Genomic DNA, 25,721 nt, shown 5'->3' on the forward strand with positions numbered 1-25,721 from the left:
TACATTAAAGAGATCAGTGATTTTGTGAGCTATGCAAAATATAGCACAAATAGTAAAAAGTAAATCAGTATTTTGTTAAAGTATTAGCCAAATATCTAAATAAAATATTGGTGTTGGATGGGTAAAGATGATGGTCAATGGTTATGATTTAAACGTTTTTGTATTTAGCAGATACAGTAATTAGTAATTTCTTGTTTATTTTTTACAAATACAATTGCAGGATTATTATTATTTACAATTTTGTCTAATTAACACCTGAGACGCAAGAAAAAACTGACTTTTGTGATGTCACAAAATTACCTTATTTGCTTAGTGACCTAGTGCCTATGTAGTATTTAATAAAGGTAACTTTCACGTTTTCATTTTTCTAAATCCTAAAAACAAAAACTTCATGTAAATACCCTGTATCTACACGTGTTTTACACCTATATTTAAAAGAATATGCAGAGTCATGTCAAATGGTTCTGGTGGTCAAAAATCTAAATTGGGAAGAAAATGTGAATCCAACTACTGAATGATTTATGGGCCACACATGGGTGAAATATAATACTGCTGATGTTTTTGGGGTGGATAGTTGCAAAACAAACTAATCAAATAACCAGCTATGCGAGCGATTTTTTTTGTGGTTGTGGAAAAAATTGCTTTATTAATGACGAAGAGGTGAGAAGTAGAGACTGACAGGCTGGTGCAAATCTGACCCAGAAAGGCAACAGTATGTGAAAATAGCCACATAGTCATGTGTCAGTTCTTTGCTGAAGCCACATTCTCTGGAATACTGCCTAAACATCAAATCGGTGAAGTAACAACCAGGAACAGACAAAGCAGATGGCAAGTTTTTTTCCCAGTTTCCCAAGCTCAGGTACCATTTCCAATGCTATGCTGGTCACTTGCTGAACAAACTGGACGAACCGATCGTATGTTTTGCCTGGTCGATCTCTGGCCCCTACACAAGGAATTTGAAATCCAAACACAGCTAATCATTTGGGGATGTTTTCAGAAGAGATCTAATTACAAATCCTCTCCATAGCAACCACGGTTAGAAATCTAAGGAATTTTTCAGGCTCTGTTTGACCTTCCATGTCACCACCAGAGTTCTTGCATACTTACGGGATAACAATACGTTGCATAAAAATAATAACGATGGATTTTGCATTAGCCTCTACCACACACTGGCACCATTTTTATACACACAACAAGCATCCAGTCTCTAAATATTTCTTGGATCAGTAAACGGGTGGGGTGAGCAACACGGAGGTGTGTTTCAAAGAATTCGACTTTGTAAAAAGAAGTGAGTGTGGATTTAAAGAGCTTGGCTGCAGCCTGTCAAATATAGATGGAAACGAGTCTCCACGGCACAGTGATGTCCGCGCTAAATTGCAGTTATGAGCTACGCGATTACAAGGATGCTTTGGGATATATCGGAGGATCATTCGCAAAAAACCATTACTGTCACTACACTTTGAAGTGTCAGTAGATACTAAAACTCACCACTTTTGGTAATGTCTGGCAGAAAAGCTGGCGTGAGGCGCTCATTCGATGGAACCCCCGTTGTCTCAGGGTATCAGCATGTCAAAAAAGTGTACACATTCAAAAATAGCTACTTTTTAAGCAGTTGTTAGTGAAGGTTTATGGGTCAGTTTGTTCGACCATGTGAGGGGCTGTCTACTTTCACGATGTCTTAGCAAAATAATGAGACGATTTGTTATTTTAGCGTACAGCTTGCATTAAGTCTGCGAGATATTTGTATTTGTTGGTTTACTATAGACGTCATTCATCTGATTTAAAGCCCATTTGATGTTGATACAGTCGTCTCAAATTCGTGAACGAATCGTTCTTTTGAATCGGATCTTTTAAATGAATCGAGGGTAGCCGTTTTGAACAATTTGTTCACACAATTGATTCGGCCCCGAGTCAACTCACATGACTCGATCCGTAGGGGCGTGTTTTAAAATCGTAATGAACAGAGAGCCTCTTTGTAAGGAACCGATCTAAATGATGGGCTTGAGAAGTAAGTTACTTTAAAAGCCGAATATCAGAATTTCAACTAAAAACATAGTGGAAATATGTTTATGCCTATTAATTGATTTTACTGCAGTTTTATTCGTCCTATGAAACGAAGAATAAATTTTAGTAGGATACGTAGTATTTTTTAAAAAAAAGTTTTAAGTTTTAAGACTGGATATATTTTTTTCTGTTGTGAACTGTAATAAATATTTCAGTTTGGGTTAAATGCTTTTTAAAAAAAATCATATAAAAGCATACCTTTTTATTAACTTTTAAATTAGGCTGCAGACGTGGAGAATTAATATGACTCACAAAAATTAAGAAGCACAATACAATACAAAAAGATAATGATTTTTTTGAAAATGATTTGCATGATAACGAAACGTAATTGACAGAAATGTACAGGCTTATAAGTAGTAAGGCAGAATGCCAGGGACCAAGTGAAGATGTAATTGCGTCATGATGTAAAAAAAAAAAAAAAAAAGAAACAAGGTCATGTCCTGTTTGTACCTTCCTTTCATCTGCAAAATTCTGTCCCTAGTGGAATACTTATAGTAGCCTAATTTTCAAAATTAAACAAAACAAAACAAAACAAAAGAGTTTTCCATCTTTTTCTTCCAAGGCAAACCTTCCCCAATCTCCTTCTCTTTTTTGTTGTACCTGTTTTATTTATCAGCTTTATTGCCTAAAAAGCTGTTCCTCTCTCTTCAGTTTAACCCCTCAGACCCTCAGACGTCATCATCAGAATTCATCCACCATGGGTCACTTAACCTCTGCATTACGAGAGGTCTCTCTTCTCCTGCTGGTGACCCGGAGTGTGTTTGCCATGGTGCGGTTTACGCCACAGATCTCAGCATTCTTCTTAATCCTGAGAAGTACCGATGATGATGGAGACTGGATGGTGGAGAGACAGAGAAGCAAGAGGGCCATCCCTGCCAGTGACATGCAAGCAATCCTGGACCTCCACAACAAACTCCGGGGGCAGGTCTACCCACCAGCTTCAAATATGGAATACATGGTAAAACATCTCTACACTACAACATCTCTACAATAACACATATTAGGAATAAATATCCAATGTGGTTTATCGGTATGTGTACACAATACAACTTTGCAGTCAGTTTTGCATTGACTTGATTTGCAGTCAACAGTTGTTTTTGAGGTTTTGCTATTGCATAGAGGTAAATTGTAATTGTCAAATTCATGGGCTTTTTTATGACCTAATCATTTTGCAAAAGTTTTAGCAAAAGTGTGAGAATCGAGAATTAATAGTCTTATAATGGGGCAGCAGCAACATGAATTGGCCTTTTTAGTATAGCCTGATGAGAAAGTAGTGATTTTAATAAGCAGTCAAAAGAAACTATAAATTCAGTAATATTAATAAGATTAATATTAATTATTAATATTTATAAAAATTCAGTAATAACCTGTAAAATGTTTTCTGTACGCTAAATATATATATTTAACAGTTATTGGTATTCTTTATTTGGAGAAGTTGTGGAGTAAGGGTTAGAGAGTTTGACTCCTAACCCTAAGACCACAACTTAGATTCCCATGACCAGGTTAGAGAGTTTGACTCCTAACCCTAAGGTTGTAGGTTCGAGTCTTAGGCCGACAATACCACGACTGAGGTGCCCCTGAGCAAGGCACTGAACCCTCAACTGCTCCCCGGGGGGTCGCCACAGCATAAATGGCTGCCCCACTTCTGCGGGCGTGTGTGAGTGTGTGTGTGTGCACTTTGGATGGGTCAAAGCAGAGCACGAATTCTGAGTAGGGTCACCATACTTGGCTGTAGTGTCACTTCATTTTCACTTTTGTCAGCAAAGTTTTGATGATGTTGATAATTTAGAGTTTTTAGAAACTTCATGGTGTCAAATTATAGGGTTAGTAAAAATAACTTGTAAAATGGGACTGGAGAAGCGTATAAAGGTATCGTCTGTGATCTACTAAGGCCTTGAAAAAAAAATGCTAAACCAAGGTGTGTATTTGTTTGTAATTACTGGTCTTTGTTGCAAAAGTGAATGGTGGGGTTCCAGAGGTTTATGAGAAAAAGAAAGAAAAAAGGCATGAGATTATTACAGACAAATTCGTGTCCATTGCAGGATAGAAATAAAGTATCAAAATAATATGCATATTTGAGGGTGCATATAAACAGTTGTACAGCTTTAGACAGCTTTATGAACGTACTGCTTTCTGCGAAAGTTGCCCTGATTTCTTTGCTCAAGCACTGGTCAGTTTTCAATGGGCTGTTTAACAGAGGACCACACACTTGCAGACACTCACCACCATCCAAGACTTTAGTCTGCATGTATAATCACATATATATTGTTCTGTCTGAAGGATCATTGTTGAGATGGAAGAATTATTATTCCCCAGTATTCTTCCAGTCATTCTGTGAAACGGACACGAAGAGCCACCTTCTGCGCAATTGTTGACTCGTGGATATAAACTAGCAGAATGTCAGTATCTGAGGGTGCTGTAAAAACAAATACAGTTCAATATTGTTTCGAAGCGCAGCATTTCCTCATGCTTAGTCCTGGCATGGATTACCACCCAAACATTACAAAAAGCCCTCAGTCTCCCAAGAGGGTATTAAAGAATAGTTTTGCTCAAAAATGAACATTTTGTCGTAATTTCTTCAACAGTTCTCTTCACATCCACCATTCTAAATCTTCTTTTCAAAGAAAGGTTTGGATCAGTAGAACATCGAATTTATACAGAAATAAATTTGCTCTGTTTTTAACAATACCAAGCAAACCACATTTGGAATCAAAACAGATTTTTTAGAAAGATTTTTTTAAATGCATACATTTGATTAAATATACTGTGAAAACTTTTACTGTTTTAAAATAATATTTATACTGATTTAAACAAAAATATTTAGCAGCAAAAACACATTTTTAATATTTCTAATATCAAAAAGGGTTCTCAAAGCATCCTAACCTAACATATTATAATGATTTTAAAAATCTCAGCTTTGCCATCACAGGAATAAATTATTTTATTATTAGGTTTGTTATATTATTTCCATTAGCAAACAAGTCAAATTGAAAACAATGTAACATCATCAATTCGCTAACATTTTGTTTTTACATTATATTAAAATTAGAAAAAAAAACAGTTCCTTTAAACTGTAATATTCTCACAATATTTCCAATACAATTACTGTGTATTTTCTTGATCAAATAAATGCTGCCTTAGGCTCTCCAGAGAAGTCTTCTGTAAAAAAAAAAAAAACAGAAAGAAAGAAAGAAAGAAAGAATGAAAACCTTAGGATTTCCAAGCTTTTTGACTGTTAGTTTGAACCATTTGCTTCAGACTAAAAATTAAATAGAATTGAAAGCCTTGTTCCTTTGCAGCTACGACTAACAAACCAGTACCATGAAACTAATACAGTTTACACTGTTAGAACAGTAAAAAAGAAACCTCTAAGTGGTGCCATGGAGCTCTTGAACACTAAGACCCCATTTCTATATTTCAGCTTTTCAGAAGACGGGCATGTGTTTTGAGAGATGCCTTGCAGGGATTGTTAACTGGGTGTCCGGAGTGGAGTTTGGGCAGCTAGCAAGATGGAGCTAAGTATAGGAATGGGGTGATGGATCTGGAGAACATGGATGTGTGATGATGCGCAGCTCCAGCCCTCCACAGCCTCTCATAATGACCGGATTTGGAATTCTAGGCAAAACAGCGCAGAATTCCAGTCTGAAATCGAGCAATCAACAGACCCTCGTTCAACAGGCACACATATGCTGTACAGCAGCTGCATATAACTCTATCTTTTTATTCATTTAAAATACTTTCCCTCTCACCAGAAAAAAATGAGCTCCTGAGGGACGCTGGAAATTTTCATTTTCTTGGAATGTGAACCAGATGACAAAAAAAACGTGCAGCTGATGAGGTGTCAAGTGAAGTAAACAATGGTGTGTGAAAGAGTGTGAGTGTCTGCACTGACGGGCGTGTTCTTCTTTATTAGTCCTGTCTAAGTGCGGTCAGATTCTCTGGGGCCCCTCCCATACCAATAGCGCTGTGCAAACAGAATCACTTTTGCAATTTTGAGTTTACCAGATTTTGCAGGATAGACCATTTACTGGTGAAATTTGCAGATCTGTACCCTAACCCTAACTGATGTTTCAATTTTCGATTTTGACCCAGCGTAAACAATCTATTTGTGTTTTAGAAGTGTTCGATTTTGTTGTATGCATGATTTAGTACCACCCCTAATACCAGAAGCCATTAAGACCCTAGTAAAAAAGTCATTTTTTAACATAAATTTTATTTTCATACCAAGTATAGTTGAAATCTATTAACGGATTTACTGACACAACTTCGCTTGAAAACGTTATTTTTAAGCCTAAAATGTTGTTTTTTAGTATATTAAAATTTTACTAGGGTATTCATGTACTAGTTGATTTATTTAGAGTGATTATTAGAGAAATAAAAACAACCTGGGTTACAGTGAGGCACTTTAAAAGAAGTGAATGGAGGCAATCTGTAAATAGTAAAATATTCAGTATGTTTCAATAATATAGATGTAAATAATGCGTTAACATGATTTTAGTGTAAAAACATGATTAACTAATGTTTTAAAAAAATCTTTTTACTTTAGCTTTTAATTGGACTTTTCTGAAAATTCGTTTTGTTGTTCTTTCTTAAGTGTTCAATTTCCCAACTTTTATTTTCTAATTCATACTTTATATTAATTTAAATATTTGTATTAGTCTTTAAAACTTATATAAATAATGTGGTTGATATTTTATCTGTTTTTATTTTAAATGTTTTAAATTGTAACACTAATACATTTAAATTAAAATTTTATATAAAATATTTTAATAATAAATTGTTGACATTTTTATCAGTTTCACAACTTCGTCACCATGACAGCATAATGCTTAAAGCACTAATGACCATAAAAAATGATAAGAAACAATTTTACAACTACACAATTTTTAACAGAAAAATAATAATGTTTTTATAAAATTATAAGCTGCACATTTCTGCTGTTACATCGTTCAAATAATGGCCCCATTCGCTTCCATTGAAGTCTGTTATTTGTTGTTGTTGTTAAGAAAATGAGGGATGAATCAAAATGCTATCATTGATCTTAACTTTATTGAATGCAGAATATTCCTTTATCTCTACAGTATGAGGCCCCACTTTGATTGGTGGCTTAGCAAACCAAGCAGACATCCAGTTGGCAGGCGCTCACTTCAAGGATTAATGTCCTCAGGCAATTGTTTCAGGCTATTTTAGGGACCTTATTTGGGGCAGGTTTAGCACTGGACCTGTGCTTTGGGACTACCCAGGAAAAAAAGTGTAACATGTATGGGCAGTGACAGGTCACATCACTCCCCCAGCCACAATTCTGGCTCATGGTTCTCTCCAACCTTGAGTTGTGCATGGCTTTTCCATTCAAGGTGAAAGTGCTGTTATACTTTTCCAGAATAATGAGATGTTTTTATTAAACAGCAAAATATGGGTCAGATGGACGGAAAAACACATATGTGAATGGCCTTGAATGATGTAGCTTGTGACCAAACCTAGCAACACAGAGCAGGAGCTACAGAAGACAGATACAGAAACACATGGAGAAGATTATTGTATTCCAAAAATAATAATAATAATAAAAAATATCTGTGCCGTTTGAATCACAAGAAACAAGAGAAATAAACTAGAAAGAAACCTGGTTCTTTCTCCAGCCTGCAAGCACACATTGTATTGAAGTCTAAAGAGAACTTAACCTGCTAAAACTGACATAATATTATTGACTACAACAGCCATTGACTTTCACAGGACTAGATCATTTTCCTGTTAACCCAACATTATAAAACAGGTCATCATCTTAACTACACATACAGTACAAAAGTTTAGAGATTAAACAGCTTTGTTCTGTAGCGCTCTACTTGCCACTTGTTTCCATCTGAATCTGTATTTCTCTGCCATGTCTCTGTATTTCTTTAGGTGTGGGACCCTGAACTGGAGCGGAGTGCTCAGGAATGGGCTGAGACTTGCCTGTGGCAACATGGCCCAGCTGGCCTGCTGCCTCAGATTGGTCAGAACCTGGGGAAGTGCACTGGGGAAGGTCTGAATGTCCTTTGGTGTTTTATATAGCAATGTGAGCTTACTAGTCAGAGTTGCAGCTGGAATTTAGCTTTATTAATACACTGCTGTTCAAAAGTTTGGGGGGTCATTGTGATTTTATTTTTTATTTATTTTTTATTTTATTTAAATTTTTTTGTAAAAGAAGGCTTAAAATACTAATTAACAAAAAAAAAAAAAAACTTACTGGCCCCAGACCAGAATTGTGGTGTACTGTATGTCTAACATGTATTTAAAATAAACTAGTGAAATGCTATATTTACACCAGTCTCAATATCAGATAGCACACTCAAAGACCACCTACATGCTGTTCACTGACTGCTTGATGGCATATTGCATATAAAAACTAGAGATTGATTTTTAGATCTGGCAAACTGTAATCCAGTTGGCTTGGTTTACACAACTTTAGTCAGTAAGGCCAGACATGTTTTTTTTTTTTTTTCAGTCCACCTGGAAATGAAGTCAAAGCACCATGCTGATACAGTGAGCTGTTTGAAGAATGTTTTGAAGTTAGTGTCAACAGATCTTTAAAAGATACTGGCACTTGAGGGAATTTCTAGCAAGGGTTTGATGCACTTTCTAGAAGTTTAACTAGATATCTAGATATGTAAGAATGTTCTTATTTTGGTTTCTGAGTCTGTGAGTCAACCATGCTAGACTGTTTGTTACATAAAAAACCAAGAGTAATACTAAACACATAAAAAACAAATGAACTGTGGTTTGAATTACTGTTCAAAAGTTTTTGAAATGAATTATTCATTTTATTTAGGACAGATTAAATAGTTCAGGAGCAACATTAAAGACTACAACATTGTTGTAAAAAAATTATATTGAAAAAAAAAAAACGCATCATGCAATGTTTCCACAAAAATATTAAGTAGTACAACTTTTTTCAACATTGATAATAATAACTGAATTAGCAGATTAGTGTGATTTCTAAAGAATGTGACACTGAAGACTGGAGTAATGGCCTTGCCATCACAGGAATAAATTACATTTTAAAATATATTAAAATATAAAACGGTTGTTTTTAATTGTAAAAAATATTTCAGAATATTACTGTGTTTACTGTATTTGATCACATAATTGCTGGCTTGGTGAGCATAAGACACTTCTTTTAAAAACATTAAAAAAAAAAAAAAACGACCCCAAAATTTTGAACAGTAGTATACATATCAACGAACGTTTGACTTTATATTGCATTAGTCCAGTGCATTAAATGTAGGTATTACTAATGATGCTTTTTTTAATGTTCACCCAGATACCGTCCACCTACTTCTCATGTACAAGCCTGGTATGATGAGGTCAAAGACTACTCGTTCTACCCCCAGGAATGTAACCCTCACTGCCCTTTTAGGTGCAGTGGTCCAGTCTGTACCCACTACACTCAGGTATATATACAGTAATAGCATACCTCATAAGCATATCACAAGTGTATTTACAGTAGGTGCAAATCCATTTATGCATTTGACAGATCTGAAAACAATTCTGAAATTTATGGGATGTCAGTGAAGGAATTTTAATACCAATGTAATATGTGCTCTCGTTCTGGTTGTCAGCACTTCAGCTGCAGCCTTTTTAAATTGTTTGGAGTCTAAACTGGGCATTTGGAGAACACCAGACAGGAGAGCATTGAAGCGCTTCAGTTGCTACCAGTGAACATGAGTGCCAATATCTGTCTGCCTTTTTGACAATGATTCTTAGATGTTAGAAGGCAGTTGTAAGGGCTGTAAATCATATAGTAGCATATTAAAACTAAGGACGTCACAAGATAGAGCCTTGAGGGACCTCAGAAGTTTAGCTGAGCAGTGACCGTAAATGGCCACAAAATATTTCTACTACTAAACAGTTAAAGACTACCAAACCACCAAACATATAAAGAAAAATGAAACAATGAAAAAATTATAATTAACACAATAAAAGATTATTTTTAAAAAATCTTAGTGATAGGTTGGATTATAACATGACATATAGTAAATCATATGGCTATAACTACTTGTTTTCTTTTGTTGTGTGTTCTTTTTAAGATTGGGGCCATTGTAAAGACAAGATTAGAAAACCCACACAAAAAGATTTGAATAGACTATAGCACATATTCCTTATGTTAAAGATAATGCCTAAGGCTATTTAAGGATAGATTTACTTTAGGCAGATATAACTGATTGTCTGTTTTCCTTACTGATTCCAGCTTGTTTGGGCAACTAGTAGTCGAATTGGCTGTGCGATCAATGTCTGCTACAACATGAATGTGTGGGGCCAGATCTGGGCAAAGGCTGTTTATCTTGTGTGCAACTACTCACCAAAGTGAGTAACTTATTAAATTATTCTTCATTTGTTATTAAATACTGCTCTCATTCACTGGCATTTATATTATGATAGCTTGTCAATGTTGTCTGTCCTTGTGTGTGTTTCATCCTGTACAGGGGTAACTGGTGGGGATATGCCCCATATAAGCATGGCACCCCTTGCTCTGCCTGTCCACCCAGCTATGGAGGAATGTGCAGAGAAAACCTCTGTTATAAAGGTTTGTTATGAGCTTTTAATGAAGTAGCTTCCAATATTATCCATAAAGACACTACTGTTCAAAGGTTTGGGGTCATATTTGACAGAAATATTACTGTTTTCACTGTATTGTTTTCACTATATTTTTGATCATATAAATGCAGCCTTGGTGAGCTTAAGAGACTGTAAGACTGCTCATTTCTCTGCTTTATTTTCAGGTGATGGAACAAATAGACAAAGCCCACGTGAGGAAACAGATGAAAGAAATTCTATAGAACCAGAGGCCCCTCATAGCCCTGGGCCCCGTTTACAGGCCCCAAGTCCAACCAGACGCCCAAATGCATTTGTGAGCAAAGAGCAGATGTGTAAGCTGTGGTTCTCTGATTATACTTTCCAGCGTCATGGGGGAACCACTTTCAGAAATAAAAGTTGTGCTTGAAAAACAAAATTGATTTTCTGAATGTGACTGCACCCAGAAATTGCTAGCATGCAAATTTATTTCTGTTTAACTCTGATTGTTTTGATGTTCACCAGGCATGGATCTGTCAATTTTTTTTTTTCAAACATATATTTAATGTTGCAAGTCACTTTGTGCAGCAGGGAGTTTTTTTTGTTCTCATAATGGTGATCTCCCTGCTGAGTATGTTTGCTTTGGGGACGATGAATACTTGTGGGTTTTAAATTGCTTCCTTTGCTGAAAGCTGGTTTGGACTGAAAGCTGAGATCTCCTGCTGCTGGCCACCATGAGCTCCTGCTGGAATTCCACGGCTTGCTTTTACAGAACTGCAGGAACAGAGCTGTGCATTTCTGCAGTGCTGCTAAATTATACAGCATATCTAAACATAAATGAACCACCTGTGTTTTTTCTGCTTTGTTATGCAGCCCAGATTGTGACATGTGACCGAAAGCTAAGAGATCAGTGTAAAGGCACCACATGCAATAGGTGAGATAAAAAAACATGCCATATACATCACATGGGTCTTTTTCATGATAATAATAATAATTCCAATTTTCAGTCCAGTTTCTGCTATTATTTTTTCCCAGATTATTATTATTGTTATTATTATTATTATTGCATCTGTAATAGGTATGAGTGTCCTGCTGGTTGTTTAGACAGCATGGCAAAAGTGGTTGGAACAGTGTATTATGACATGGTAAGCCTGGCATAAAGTTTTTTTTTTTAGTTTATCTTATCACATATAGTCCAAACTTTTCACACTGACAATATCTTTGCCCTCAGCAATCCAGTATTTGCCGGGCAGGCATTCATTACGGTGTCATTGACAATGATGGAGGCTGGCTGGATGTCACAAGACAGGGCAGAAAGGACTTCTTCATCAAATCATACAAAAATGGACTTCAGTCCCTCGGGTAAGCAGTCTCCTCAAGATTGACTTTCATGCGCATTAGAGACATCTCATCTAACATAATGAAAATGTTGCAGGAAATACCAGAGTGCCAATGCCTTCACAGTATCCAAAGTTACAGGTAAATGAAAATTTAGAATACATGACATGGTTCTCTGTAATACTTAATTTCAGTTGTGACATTCAGCTGTGAAATATTTTATATAAGTGCTACTGTATATTAATTTGCCAACAAATTTCCTACATGGCTACATTTAAATTTTTTTTTTTTATGTTTTTGAAAGAATTCTCTCAAGCTCCCCAAGGCTGCATTGATTTAATAAAACATACAGTAAAAAAAACTGTTTAATACTCCAGTCTTCAGTGTGACATGATCCACCAGAAATAATTCTAACATGCTGATTTGATGTTTAACAAATATTTCTTCTTCTTATTATTATCAATGTTGAAAACTGATGTGCTGCTTAATGTTTTTTTTAGAATTCATTGATGAATAAAAAGTTCAAAAGAACAACATTTAAAATATGTTTTTTTTATAACATAAATGTCCTTATTGTCATTTCTTGTCAATTGACTTCTTGTCAATTTAGTACACTCTTGCTGAATAAAATAAGCTTCTTAAAAAAATAGTTATAGTAATAATAGGTATTGAATATATATATATACAGTATAAGTAGCTGAGGAAAAAGCACAATGATGAACAACCAGTCTGTTATCATTGCAAAATAAACCCTGACAACAATAATCATGACCCCAATGCAAAACAGAGGGGTCTTGCATGATCCAGATTGTTACATACAGTACCTTTACTATTAATTTCATCATCTTTCCTTTGTTTTAGTAAAAGTTATCACATGCGAGACAACAGTTTCTGCGCTGTGCCCTTACCAGAAGCCTGCAAGACACTGTCCAAGGTAAAACTTGATCTGTAACGAACCAAACCCCCAGGTGAAATGTTCTTTTGTGTAATCTATTTTAAAACGAAACTTGCCGATAGCATTTGAAACTACTATTATTACACTGTCAAACAAATCTTTCCAAACTGTCTTTTCTTCCCACAAGATTTACTGTCCAAAGAACTGCCTGCAAGAAAATCCCCACCTTTCTCGAGTCATTGGCACCAAAATTTATTCAGATGTAAGCATTTTGTTTATTTTTTAAAATCAAACTGAAAGTAAGAAGATTGCTGCCCCCCCACCAAGACTTCATTTTAAATGTAAATTTGTTTTGCAGAAATCTAGTATATGCAGATCTGCAATTCATGCTGGCGTTTTAAGAAACGAATCAGGTGGTTACGTTGACGTGATGCCCACAGACAACAGGAAGCTGTACATTTCCTCTTACCAGAACGGCATATTCTCAGAAAGGTAGGTTTTATCCCCAAACTGGCCTGTGTGGAGCTGGTGTAAGGCAGAGTATGGGGCAGCCTGTCTCTCTTTAAGCTTTTAAAATCACAGGCCTTTATTAATAAAGCTGATTAGGGTAGAGCTGTACCAGTGGCTCCACTCCAAGCATGCTAGAGTAAACTTTATACTGTATGTCACTTCAAAGGTATGGCGGACAAAATCACAGATGAATGAACGTGTTCTACAATTAAAATGAACACAGCCATCCCATCAGATAATCACAAAGGATATGTTAAAATATCATAAACATCTACTTTAACTAAATAATAGTGCTGTCAAATGATTAATCGCGATTAATCACATCCAAAATAAAAGTTTTACATAATATATTAGTGTCTGCTGTGTATATTTATTATGTACTGTATATATAAATACAAACACATGCACATATATTTATATATTAAAGAAAAATATGCAATGTTTATATATTAAATATATTAATATATAATATAAAATATACATGTATATACATGTAAATATTTGTATATACATAATAAATAAACAGTACATATAGTGTGTAAACAAAAATGTTTATTTTGAAATGCGATAAATCGTTTAACAGCTCTACTAAATAGGCTTCTCACCGAATGCTGGTACGAACACAATTATGTTTAAGGGTTGGGAAACATTGCTTATTTAACTTCTGTGTTCTCTCGCAGTCTGCAGAACCCCTCGGGAGGCCAGGCATTCAGGGTATACGCAGTTATTTGAGCGTGTGCTGAAATCGTGGTCCCTCATCGACTCGGTCTGTTGATTAGGCTGTAATAGTGGCCATTGTGAGGCCTTTTCTGCTCTAACCACCCTGTGCTGTATTTTCTTTCACATGAATGTTGACTGAACTATTTGCTTTATAGATGGAGACCCTTTCCAATGCATCAAGCTGATTAGCCATTGTATTGCCTAAAAAGCATGTAATTAGAGGATCATTCAGGGAATATGGTGTCTGTATTGCAGAGAAAAAAGCACTTAAGGAGTTTTAATCTTCTGTTATTGTTGTAAAGAACATTTTAAAGACTGTTAGCTTTTTTAGTTTCATTACATGTTGAGGAAGTTCTCACTCATTTATATTTTTATTTTCTCTTTTTTTCACTATGTATTTATTTTTATGTATTTTTTGCTTTAGGGCAAGAAAGGACTGCTGATATGGTTTTTGATGATAATTAAGAATGTGGGTATAATCCTGCAGGGCAGGATATTACATCTAAAAACATCCAAACAAACATAATATGAAATGTCCACATCGTTAAACACTGTAAATAGCTTGTTGTGAATAGCTTGTCTATGATATTAATTCTAATGAGGTGCTGTATGCATAGGTATTGTGTACTGTCTCAGAGAAAAAAACTGTATTATGATTTAATGATTTCGGAGGTTCCCAAAAAATTGCTTTTATATTATGTGCAAATGAATTTGAGGTGCCCTTTGTCATTCCTTAAAGTGATAGTTCACCCCAAAATGAAAATTCTGTTATCATTTACTCACCCTGAAGTTTTTCCAAACCTGTATGAATTTTGTTGTTTTGCTGAACACAGAAGATATTTTGAAGAATGTGGGTGAGCAAACAGTTGACGGCAGTCATTGATTTCTGAAGTATGGAAGTCAATAATATACATCAACCTTTTGGTTTGGTTTGGATTCATAACTTTAAGATGAGTAAATGATGACAGAACTTTTGGGTGAACTATGCAATGGTTCTCAACTGGTTTAGTCACAATCAAAAATGAAACAGAGGGGGAACATTTATATTTAGTTGCTGACATAAAAGACATATCCAGCTAACATTCTGAGAACTTTGGTTGACGTTCTGGCAAGGTTCTCTTAAAGTTAACATTACTGGAAAAAATGTTTCTTCTTAATATAATGTTCGTTCAGAGTTATCTGGTGTTTAGTAATGTTCCCAAAACATTAGCACAAAAGTGTTATCTATGCATTGTTTGTGGAATCTTTCTGAAACGTTTTATCTGGACGTTCATCTAATGGTTTTTAAATGTTACTACTTGTTTTAGAACATTCAGAGAACAGCAAGTACAGCTTTTTCTGCTAAAAGAATGGTTTGCCAAAAAAAAAAAAATATATATATATATATATATATATATATATATATATATATATATATATATATATATATATGTATATATATATATTATCATCATTTACTCTGCCTCATGTTTTTCCAAAACTGTACAAGTTAAACACAAAAGAAGATGTATGACACAAAAGAAGATATTTTGAAGAATTCTGAAGAACCAAACAGATTTTGGTCCTCACTGACTGCCATAGTAGGGAAAGAAATATATGGAAGTAAATGGGAACCATCAGCATTCTTCAGAATATCTTATTTTATGTTTAAATAAGAAGGAAACTCATACAGGTTTGGAATGGCATGAGGGTGAGTAAATGGTGACAATTTACATTTTTGGGTGAACTATCCCTTTAAATGGGAAAACTTCAGAACTCTTTGAATCGGACATATATGTCAAGAAAGGTTTTGATGGGCACTTTACACTGTCCTTCTCAATGTCACAATGTCTGTTATAATGGCCTAATGTTAGCATATGATTGTATATATTTGTGTTTTCTACCTCACGTTGTTTAAAAACATTTTACAATAAACTTCAGTAATCAGTCCCAATGAATCTCAAACTCTTTTAACTGAAAATGTAGTTATATGTTCAGCCCACAATGTGATTATTATTATTATTATTATTTTTTGGATTCTGGATTTGGATTCTTTTTTGGAAACCCTGGACTGGCACAATGAATGGACCAGAGAAACTATTGAGGCCATCTGTCTGTAATAAAAACCAGATGGAATCATTTTCAGTGTTTACTGCTCTCTCACCCTCAACGTAACAGCTAAAACAATTCCCTTATGGATTATAGAATCATTTTATCGAGCAGCACGCTTGCACATTACTTTCATTCATTCAGACTGATAGATGCTGTAGATCTAATTTAGAAGAAGAATTGAACTGTCTTCTTGGTAAGAAGGATGGGTAAATACGATAACTACTAAACCAGGAGCTGCTAGTAAATATATTTAACACCTGCAGTTTCAGACACCTCAAGTCATCTGTTAAAACTTGTTTATTAGTTAGAAGTCCACTTTGTCAATGCAGCCTGTCTGTTTTCAGACCTGCCACAATTGCAGTCTGCTGTGCCATAGAAAGCCAAGATTTATGGCTGATGTCCGAAACATCATTCTCCATCCAGGTTGTGTTCCACCTGGACGCCTGCAGTCCAGAAACACAACTTGAGTGTAATTACCAGCCAGCCACACTGACATCATAACAAAACAGCATAATGTAGGGTGACTGCCACAGTAACATATGTTTATATTATAAAGTGCCACTAACATATAATGACATGATTTCAACAGCTTGATAAATAACTTTGCCTGTTTATTGGAGTTTGGTGCCTTTGGATAGAAATTACTCAAAAAAGCAATAACGTAGGACATGGAAATATTAGTGTTAGCACTGCTTTCTTACAGCATAATCGACAATGTAAAAAACAGAGGGAAATACCCACTTTGAGAAAATGAAAAACAGAAGGTGTATATGCTCACCTGCTCTTTTTCAACTAAGTGAGAACAGACAAAGAACAACACTGTGAGCATGTCAGAATAATTCTGGTTGTTGGACCCAATTAAGCTGTCAGTCTGCATTATGTCAACAGTTTTTTTTTTTTTTTTTTTTTTTTTTTTTTTTTTTTTTTTTTATAATTGGGTTTAACCGTGGATTGAAACAAATATATTACCCATGATTCTGCAGAAAAATCTGCAGTGCATCGAAACAAGCAATCAACTACTTAATCAACAACACAGACCATGTGTTCAACAGCTTGTTAATGCAAATATCTAATCAGCTAATCACTTGACAGCAACTGTAGACATGGTCAATTAAATATACAGAAACAAAAAAGAGAAAATATCCTGTGATATGCAGTTATCTGGGCAAAAATACCTTGTTGATGCCAGACCATCAGAGGGAAATGCCAGACAAACTTCAAATCAATTTCCATTTAAAGCCATCTCTATGGTTTACACAGAATGGTCTGAAATAGAGAAAATATTAATTGAGCAGCAGTTCTGTGGGCAAAAATGAATGTGGATGCCAGAGGTCAGAGGAGAATGGCCAGACTGAGTTGAGCTAATAGAAAAGCAACAGTAAGGTATTGAAGGTATGCAGAAGAGCATCTCTGAATGCACAACACGTCAAACCTTGAAGAAGATGGGCTACAGCATCGAAAGACCACACTGTGAGCCAAACCGAGGCTACAGTTTGCACAGGCTCACCAGAACTGGACAATAGAAGATTGGATATAGGTTGCCTGGTCTGACAATTTCTCCTGCTAAATTTGCATGGTAAAGTCCAAATTTGGCATAAACATTATGAAAGCTTAGATCAGTCCTGATTTGTATAAATGGTTCACGCTGGTGATGGTGTAATGATGTGGGAGATGTTTTTTCGCACACTTTGGGACTCTTAGTACCAACTGAGCATTGTTTAAACACCACAGCAGACCTGAATGTTGTTGCTGACCATGTTCATGACCACAAGTCATCTCAAACTGGTTTCTTGGATATGACAATGAGTTCACTAAACTCAAATGGCCTACACACCAGATCTCAATCCAACAGAGAACCTTTGCAAACCTTTCCACCAGTGGGATGTGATGGAACTGGAGATGGCAAATCTGCAGCATCTGAGTGATGCTATCATGTCAATATGGACCAAAATCTTTGAGGAATGTTTCCAACATCTTGTTAAATATATGCCAAGAATTAAAGGTATAGTTCACCCAAAAATTAAATAACTCACCCTCATTTCATTCCAAACCCATAAGACCTTCATTCATCTTCAGAACACAAATTAAGATATTTTTGATGAAATCCAAGAGCTTTCTGACCCTGCATAGACAGAAACGCAACTGACACATTCAAGGCCCAGAAAGGTAGTAAGGACATTATTAAAATAGTCCATGTGACATGAAGCTACGAGAATATTTTTTATGCGCAAAGAAAACAAAAATAACTACTTCATTCAACAATTTCGGGTTCTAAATATCTAGTGTCTCTATGTCTCTTTACTTCTTTCCTCACAAAGAAAAGGTCTTCTGTGCAGGATGGTATCATTTTTGGTCACACCAAGCTCAAAATTCTCATAAGCCTAAACAGAAGGTTGTTTGAAACAGAAAGCAGTTCATATGTACCATTTGACTAAATAAGGCACAGAGGACTGTCTTTGGACAGCATGCAGGACAAATGAGGCTGGGAGTTGCCTCAACTTTCCATTGACACGTGCAGCGGTTGGCAGCAGCAGATTGAAGACTGAAGATGTTTGTGCGAATGATGAAAGACAAACCTTAAGACTTATGCTTTCTGAGAGTCATTTAAAATAACAGTCACCATTAATAACTTTCTAAGCTGCTGTTTGATGAAGTAAACTGAACACAGCATATATATTCACAGCCTGGCAAGAAAATGCTACACTTTTCTCTTTCAGTCCTTTGGAACATCTTCAACAATCTTACTCATTCGTTTTTCTATTTACATGCTGCATTTTCCTAAACCTTTGAAAACGGTTCAGTCTGGCAACCACAAGGTTGCTGGTGATGAATTGAAATATTATGGTGACCAGAAGTAATGTCTGCCTTTCTACGCCCACCTTTTCCTTGGCATCAGAAGTGAACGTACGGATGAAGGGAAATGTTAAAAATATGACGCACAAATTAAATATGTTTTGAGTGGAAGGAGCTTTTTAGACTCTTTCGACTTGCCAAATGAGTCTTACAATTAGAGCTATTTAAGTTCTTTAGACAAAAACCTTATATAAATAAAAAACAGTAATTTCAAATAAAGGGAGTTAACTAGAGCGAGGACACACCTCTACCAATCACCTCACTTCCCGAATCCTTTATATATCAGGCCACCTCATACCGCAAAGTTTGTCTCTTTCTCTCGAACCCACCCTTCCCTCCCCTTATTCTTTTCAAGGTTGCATTGGGGGTCCTAATCATCTGGCCTAAATATACAAACGAGATGATACCCCCATCCTGAGTCTCTCTGGACCATCAGTTCCAGACACCCTGATCAACCTGATCATCATCCTATCCCCTTTAACTTTCCATCCTCTTCCAACTCATCCCTAACATTCTGAACAATAAACCAGTGTGGTCCTTGCTTGTGAATATTAAATGAATATCTGGGCTACTGAAACACAAACTCCTACTTTTTTCCGCACGTTTTGGATTAACGTGAACGTGATGTGCACGTGAATGAGTGATTTGATTTATTACTTCTGACACATTAACAAGACTAATAACGTCTCACTCTAAGCACAGCCACCATCCCATTTTTCATATAAAAATGACAAGTCTTTCCCCAGTGCAAATTTTACAGAAAAATGAAAGAAAAACAGCACAAAAGAGCGCAATCGGAACATTACAGTAGTAATGAACAGACAGTGACAGACAGTAATGAACAATCATTATGGTGGATGAGATGCCAGATGGATCAGGAACATGTGCTTCAGCAAAAGCAGTATTGAGTAAATAAAGCTGTTCTTGTTTCCACAGTAATGCAGTAATTTTGTGCCAAGTGAAACTTTTCCTTTAAACATGTATTCTGTGAGATGGATAGCTTTTGGATGACATTTTAGTCAAATATACTATAACTGCTTAAAAAAAAAACTAAATTATTGCTATTGTAATCTTCATATAAACAAGAATTTTTGCTCCTAGAAAAAAGTGTAATTGCTGCCATTCATTGTACTATACATACATGCCAAAACTCCATCAATGGGGAAAACCATAACAAAGTTTGCTTCAGGTGTGTACCATATGTCGAAGATTTCTTAATACAACAAGAACATCCAATTTCTGAGATCTTCTCCAGAGATTCCCAGTTTCTGGAAAGCTGCTGGTATTTGTGCATTAATATTGAAATTTAAGGAAAGATTTATGATGAAAGTCTTGCAAAATGCATTGTGTAGCGTTCTAATATGTTTTGATTATTATTATGATCCTGCAGACTCAAAAGTTACGTCTTCTTTAATGAGACTGAGTACTGTTTTAGTTTACTGAAACAACACCACATTAGTGAAATGAGGAAATACCTTTAAATACAGGAAACGGCTCAGATATTACAGTGCTGTCTACTTTGGCATTCATGTGAAAAGGAATCTAGGTCAAATAGGACGATGAAGAATTTTTTTATTTTTTTCTCCCCAAATGTAGAAGGAATCAAGCTGAGAATGAGTGAATCCAAAAGATTAGTTTCTGAAGAAAATATGGGATCTGGCAAGATATATTTATTCATGACATGATTGACTGTTTTGGGTTTCAGAAAACCCCAATGTGTGTTTGTTTTTTGTTTGTTTTGTTTGTTATTTATTTATTTTTTTAAAGAATGTAGTATTTATGTTTTTTGAGCATAGTATATAAAAGCATGCATACACACACATATTAATTTATTATAATTTTTTAGTGTCAATATTCAATATTATCAATATTCAATATAATCAATATTCTTCACATGTATATTTTTATAGACAAATATTGTTAATTTTCACAAATGTATTTGCTTTTTCATATTATTATTATTATTTTATAGTGTATTTTCTTATTATATGCTAGTATGTATATCCAAACATAGACAAATCTATACTACTGTAAATTTTATATATACATATATATATATATATATATATATATATATATATATATATATATATATATATATATATATAGATCATTAAATATGACAAATATATAACATTATACAAATATTCTTAACTTTTTACATTTAATTTTTTTCAGTGTTAGTTTTAGTCATTTTAGTACTTTTATTTCAGCTATTACTTGGCAAAAGCAACTTCTCTAATTTATCAAATATTTTCCAATTTAGCAAATATCAAATATTTAAAACATATCAGTTTTTTTTTTTCCAGTATATCAAAATATATCAGTTTACATGGTTGACATCTGTTACAGCAGCATAAAGGACACAGTAAGGTTACAGACTGTTGTGAGCACAAGGGGTTGTGCTTCTCATCCACGTCACCACTGACCTTTCTCTGTTTATAAAATGGATTTCATTTCGCTTCTTTTTACATGTACACACATGAGCCATTGTCAGTACCCGCGGGGAGGTAAAAGAGTCGCTTTGTCTTGATGAAATGGCAGCAGCGGCCACACATGTTTCTGCCAAAATCAGCCAAGATTCAGAGCTCCACAAACTTCACCTGTGTTATATTAAACCTGTCAGATTAAATGAGTGAGCTGATAAACTGTTGCGAATACAGTGTGAGCCAAAATACACGCCTCTACCCCCTCACTGGCCCAAGTTTCCAACTGATCCAATGAATGAGTGTGTATGGCCAGCTTGCAGTGACAGCTTGTGAAATGAAATCTGGTCTGAAGTCAGCAACACTTGCTTGTTAATCAATTAATTTCACTTCCAGTTGGATATCTTATAAACAATACTAGATTGCAATACTTGGATCACCACTTGTTGCATGCATGAAAACAATTAATAAATTAGAGAAGAGTTTTTAATCCCTAAAGTGTTGGTACATACATCTTGAGTCCTCTGTAGAGGACATTATATTGTAGCAAATTTCTCAGAGACCATATATGGCACAGTTTTATGTCTGGATGTCCTGAGCACATTCAGGGCTTTAGAGATATCAAATATTTGGAGGCTTGACCATGACAACTCCTCTTCCTTTGTCTTTTAAAATGACTGATATTGACCAAATAATCAAATTTAGCATAGTTATGGATATATGATACTGTTTTGTAATTATTATTTAAATCTAAGTAATAATTATATTGTTTGTCATAAATAAACATCTCAGGAAAATGTTACAAATCAGAAACTGTCACAAAAGAGGACATCAGTTTCATACAAATCTTCTGTACAGGACACCAGGACATGTACAGAAGTATGTAAATTAGGCATTTTGTGGAGACACAACAAGTCAATAGGAAACAAAACTATACATCAAATATTCCTATGAAATATATGAGAGTATAGAGATATTCTTAAGAAAACGTTAAGAATGTTAAGAAAAAGTTATTACTCCCATTATTACACTTACTTTTTCCATTAAATGTTGCCCCAAGAACACATTAATATGCAAATTAGATACAATATAAAAAAACAATTGTATAGAATGGGAACAGTAATTGCAATTGTGCACACATAATACATAAATTAAATAGTAGCCTATATCAAATCGCTCTGTTATAACTCTCATAACATAGCTGAGAATCATATTGTTCAAAGTTTGGTGAAAGTTAAAGTGCCCCTATAATGGATTTTTGAAAATTATCTTTCATGCAGTGTTTAACACAGCTCTAAGTGAAAAACATCCTGCAAAGTTTTTAAATTTGAAAGTGCACTTTGTATAAAGTTATTGTCTCTCGAAAGAAAAAGTCGTCTCTGAATCATTGAAACGCGTCGTTTTTAAAATGAATCCCAAAGCGTTTCATGTTGACGTCAACATGAACCATTAGCATATTGCCCGCCCACTTGCTGGTCTTTTCCCATTAGTCTGAATGAAAATGCAAAATCATTCTTTGCCACTAAGTGCCGCCTTTGGAGTGGTAAAAATAGCGGTTTCCACGGCAATGCTGTACACAAAGCAGCACTCACTGTGCTCACAAACTTATTAGTCATGATGAAGTAAAAATTAGATTAATCGGACCAATCACTGCAGATTAGCATCACGCAAAGGAGGGGTTTGGAAAAATTAATCGTTGAGCGAATCTTTTGGGAGTCCTTGAGCAAGTAGGGTAAAAAATAAATGCATATTATAAGACAATGAAAGTGTTTTTTGAACTTGCATGCATGTAAACCTGTTGTTGGGGACTCCCAAAACTAAATTACAAACCTTTCATTACCCATTATTGGGGCACTTTAAAAAAATGTAATAAGTGAATGACAAAAACAAACAAACAAAAACAATAATATAATATAATATAATATAATATAATATAATATAATATAATATAATATAATATAATATAATATAATATAATATAATATAATATAATATAATATAATATAATATAATATAATATAATAACTGATTCCTGATTTCCTCTACAGAGGACATAGCATAAAATATGAATACAATATCTATTTTCATTTTTTCCCCTCTCCATTTGTTTATTATGCTCCAAACAAAGCATAATATCACAAAGTTTTTTTCATGGTTCAGTAAAAAAAAAAATGTATGTAATACTCTTTAGGAATATATTATATATATATATATATATATATATATATATGTATATAAATCAGATATATTTTCAGATTTTCAAATTTATTAAAACATTTTTTGATTAATTGATGGTCATAAAAAATAAAATGGAAAAACACCATTAAATCAGAAAACTTATTCATACAACTATAATATTCCAAGTCATCTAAATTCATGCAATAGTTTTGTGTAAGGAATAGGATTAAATTTAAGTCATTAATCATTGAAAATCTTACTTCTGTGACAGCCATTCTTTCAGCAAACCAGAATATATTAAAAGAGGTTTTATAGTTTATTTTATTAATCTCACTTTCATACATCATTATGACCTCAGGGGCATGTTTAAAAAAAAAAAAAAAACAGAAAAACATTCAAAAACTAACTGAAGAGAAGTCCAGACATCTTCTGGTCTAAACAAAATGAAGATCTGAAGTCAAAATATGAGTAATCGACCATCGCTGTCTGGCAAGTTATATAAGTCATAAATTCATCCGCTTTGTTCCCCAGCATTGAGAATGAACCATACAGCCATTGAGAGAATAACTGATCAAAAATATAATAGAATTGACGTCATAAGTGCCCCGTCCTTGGCTGATACACAGTGCACCGTGATTGTTTGGTAAATTTGAGGGGAGCAGAGGATGCAGACAACCAATGAATTCTTGATTCTTGTCTGAGGCCCATAAGGACCAAACTCTCCACAGGCCCAGCAGAACAAAACAGCCCAGCAACAACCTCAACAAAGAACAGCAGAAAAAAACATTAAGAGAACCACTGAGATCGAGCAGTTCTCCACATCACACCACCTGCAAACCGTTTGCCTGCAATGACGTCAGACACCGAAACTGAGCACAGCAGAACTTGCTGGTGAACGTTTTTATAATTAGCACAGGCATTGCAGCAGTAATATCCTGATGGTGTTCTTGCACGACTTATTTTGATGACCAAATTTTGAAGTCTTACTATTTTAATTCATAACTGATTCCAATCTTCAAACAATTCATTAGGCAGAGCATTGTTAATTGCATATAAATATTTATGACCTCAAGAAAGCAAACAAACTGTGTCCCTGGAGAGGGTTGTTTTATTGAAATGACATGGCACTCTGTGTGCTGTATTCTCTGAACACTCAATTTCACTGCTCCCTGTGTATGGTGGCTTTATAGAGTTTGGATTTGTGTTTCAAGGTCAAACATTTATGCGCAAAGGGAACAGATGTAATCATTGTTTCACTGGATTTCATACATACACAAGTATTTCTGCATAATCCTGAATCATCAAGAGGTTTGCACAAAATGTCCTTTAAATTTTACTGTAAAATGTAAAAGCAACTAAAAACAGATGGGAGCCAAATAAATCACACAATTTTTTTTTAAAACAACTGATTTGTTTATCCAATTAAAACAACAACAAAATACATTAGTAAGTATGATCTGCCCTTATGAAAATTTTCCATAGATTTAATACAATGGTCACTACAGTTAAACCATGGTAACTACAAATTAACCATGGTTTTGCCACACTAACCATAATTTAACTATGGTATGTGGAGTGAAACTGTGGTTATACAAATGATAATCAATACACCAAAAAAAAAAAAAAAAATGGTTACTTTTATGCAAATTACTTGCATGTATTGTATGTATTGTATGTATTGGCGATTGCCTCATTAAAAGACTATAATCTAGATTTGTCAGCAATATAAGAATGAAGGTTAGCACTATGACGGTCAGCACTAGAAAACATTTATTAATATTTATTTCATTTATTTATTTATTTATTTTAAAAAAAATGTTAAAATTTTAGGCTGGCCTACTGAGCATCAGGAAAAAGAGTTCACGAAGAAAGGAATAAACAATCTTTTAAAATAAGCCTACATTTGAGAATTCTGTGCCAGTCAGCATTTGTATATAGGCCTATAAAGCATATAAAGTTAACCTCCAAGTTATATATGAAATTCACTCAGGCATAAATAGTCAAGTAATTCAAGCGAAAGACTGAAATATTGGGATGAGCTCAGCTCAGTGACCATGTGACAAGCAGTGACATGCACTAACTGGACCCTCAGGTTTCTT

General features: G+C 34.7%; 1 pseudogene; it reads left to right on the forward strand.

The window, feature by feature from the left end:
• The first annotated feature begins 2,761 nt into the window (after positions 1-2,761).
• On the forward strand, positions 2,762-15,429 carry LOC109055585 (annotated as a pseudogene).
• Positions 15,430-25,721: the final 10,292 nt, after the last annotated feature.

The sequence above is a fragment of the Cyprinus carpio genome, unplaced genomic scaffold (assembly GCF_018340385.1).
Source record: "Cyprinus carpio isolate SPL01 unplaced genomic scaffold, ASM1834038v1 S000006820, whole genome shotgun sequence".
NCBI lineage: Eukaryota > Metazoa > Chordata > Actinopteri > Cypriniformes > Cyprinidae > Cyprinus > Cyprinus carpio.